Source organism: Parasteatoda tepidariorum, unplaced genomic scaffold, assembly GCF_043381705.1.
Source record: "Parasteatoda tepidariorum isolate YZ-2023 unplaced genomic scaffold, CAS_Ptep_4.0 HiC_scaffold_1200, whole genome shotgun sequence".
NCBI lineage: Eukaryota > Metazoa > Arthropoda > Arachnida > Araneae > Theridiidae > Parasteatoda > Parasteatoda tepidariorum.
Genome location: NW_027261351.1, coordinates 11,470 through 14,591, shown reverse-complemented (window position 1 = coordinate 14,591; position 3,122 = coordinate 11,470).

The following is a 3,122-nucleotide window of genomic DNA, read 5'->3' as shown; positions in this document are numbered from 1 at the left end:
TGGAATTTATTATTAAAGGGTTGTGCTTGTGTAAAATTTACCATCGTAGAAATTCAGCTTTTTTGCGTTTTGGCTAATCTCATCCCTGATAATTTTAAAGAATGCCATTTTAAGGAGCCAAATACTAAGTTTTATCGAAATCGATCGAATAGCTCCCGAGAAATCGACTTTTGGAAAAGTCTTATGTTTAAAATCCGATTTCTCAAGAGCTATTCGACTGATTTTACTCAAATTTAGAATTTTTTCATGTAAAATTTCATTCTTTAAAATGGTGAACAAATTTTAAACCTTTATTTTCAAATTTTTTTTCTACTTTTTTTAAGTAAAACAACAAAAAGTAATAAATTTTTACTGAAAATTATTTTTGCTTGAAATTATCTTTGGATAAACCAATTGAATAATTGTGCGTAAAATTTTTTTAATTCATTTAAAATAGGGGTGTGCAATCTTTTTGAGTGAAGAGCCACTTGCACAGCAGGTTGACTAAAGAAAGGCCGCACACATATTTAGTCATGTCGGTAGCAAATATAATAATTTTTATCTCAAAATTGGTGCTCAGAACAATAAATACATTTATCGGTAAATTTAGTAACATATTTTCCTAAAATTAAATACTTCAGTTATTAAAATTCATTCAACTATATACATATATATATATACCCATAAGCAGAATATTTTCAAATGTTCTGCAAGCATTTCACAGCGAAAAAAAGTCAACTTTACGTTAAAATACTATATTTTCATTTATTAAAATACAGGATCATACACAGATACACAACATTATTTTTTTAACCAAGGCAAACATTCTTGATTTGTCAATTTTCCAATCACTTTTGAAGTACAAAATTTTGTTAATGACGATAATAATGAATTATTAATAAAATGCCTAATTATTAATAAAATGAAGGTTCGAACATTAAAATAAGGGCTGCCTTAAAAACCTGTTGAAGAATGTATGAGATTAGGGTTGGGGATTGTTCTGCAAGACTACCGGAGGCAGGTGGCCGGGTAAGGGTTTGGGCTTGCAGGAAATCATCGTCCCTTTTTCAAGATGCAAATTGTTCTGCGACGCACGTCACAGTTTTAGGCACTTTCTGCTTCTGGGTATATATATATATTTGAGGAAAAGAGATGCTATAAACTCTAACAAAAAAAAAAAGTATAATGCTCATAGAATAAATGAATAAGGAGTAATATAAATTTTAACTAAATATTTTAAAAAAAATTATAGGGCTTAAGCAAAAATTAAAACTTAACTATACGTATTATGATTCAATATTCTGTGAAGAGAAATTAAAAAGATTCTAAATTTTTACTTTTCAAAAAGAAAATTATTGCTTTCAGGAGCTCCCGCAGCCGCATGTGGCCCTTCGGGTGGCAGGTTGTGCGCCCCTAATTTAAAAATACCCTATATTTTGGGGGTCAAAAAAGCAGTGTTTATTTTGATAAAGTATGTTTTTGTGTCTGATTTTGTATCTGAAAATATCATCAACACTTAATGACTTAGAATATTTGAGCTAATTGTTAGCACATTAGCTTTTTGAACCATTAAGATTGAGTCTTAAAACATGAAGATCTATTAGATCAAAAGTTATTCAAGGTTCAAACGATTACAAGAAGTAAAATTGAAATCAATATTATTCATATTTTTAGAATGAAAAATTTTGTGAAGTGTCTTTTTTTTTTCCAATAAAATTTTGTATGGTTTTTTTTATTATTTATTTACTTATTTAGCTTAAAGCAAGTGCACCACATTTAATGTTGAAAGATTAATATAAAGACTAAAAATGAAATACACTTGGTTGTTTCATATTATATACATAGCTGCCAACTCTCCTGGATTTACCAGTAGACTACTGGATTTTGCCATTTTCTCCTGATATAATTAAAATTCTCCTAGTTTTTGTACATTTTAGAAAATTCTCTATAATGGAGTAAGTTTTTGAAAAAAATCCTTATTGGAATAGAATTTTTACACAACTTATCGCTTGCTTGAATATCTAATTATGTATATATTACTAGTGCATAATGAAACGGACCTCACTTATAGTAATCAGTTCAAAGCTTTTCTTTTTCTTTGTTCTAAAAATTTCAGCTTATTTTTACTTTTTACACTTTTAATTGATTATAAAATCTCTTAAACATCAATAATGATTTACTTGTCGATAATGATTTATTTTATACTACTTAAAATTAAAAGTTAACATAATAAAAAAAGCCATTTCAAATTCCCTAATTTCCCTATATGAAAAATACTTAAAATATTATGGAACAGTTATCATGAAATTTATATTGTCATAGTTAAATTTACATTGTACTGGATTTTTTCCTATCTGTGTTGCCATCTATGTATATATTATTTTAAAAAACTTTTTTGATTTAAAATGCCTATCTAGATAGGCAGCTTTTGCCTACTGTTTATAGACTGAATTACTTATATGCGGACTTTATGAAAGGTAGAAATATCTATAACATCAATGTAAAAAAAACAACAAAATTGTAACAAGTTTTTGCAGGAAGAAAATTAAATACAATAACGTTTGATATCCTTGATAAGCAAAATAGGGGAGGAGGCATCAACAAGAGACAGTTTTTTAAGTGTGTGGTAAGATTTAAAAAAAGAAAAACTTCTCTTTTCTTGGGAAAAAGATTATTTAACTGGTGGTTACTCACACATTGCTTTATAAAAATAAATAAATGGTTACAATTGTGAAAAGGAAACTATTTTTACTGTTATGTATTGATATCAAAAATAAGTAAAAAATGTCTTGCATTTAGACCTTTTCCATATAAGATTTCTCACTTGAAAAACAGAAATATGCATTTCCCTAAAAAAAAAATTTTTATAGTGGAAAGCTAGGGCTTTTTAACTTCAAATAAACATAAAATTTTCTTATCTTTGATATTAGCATTTTTATGATGTTGACTTTGAAATTTGGTGAAATAACTGACTTCTTGTAATTTGTCACACTTGTTGTATTAAGCTTTTACTGTATGTTGTGCATGTATTTTCGTATATTTTTCCTTTCATCTTGTATATATATATATTTATATATATTATATATATTTATTTATATATATATTATATATATTTATTTATATATATATTATATATTTATTTA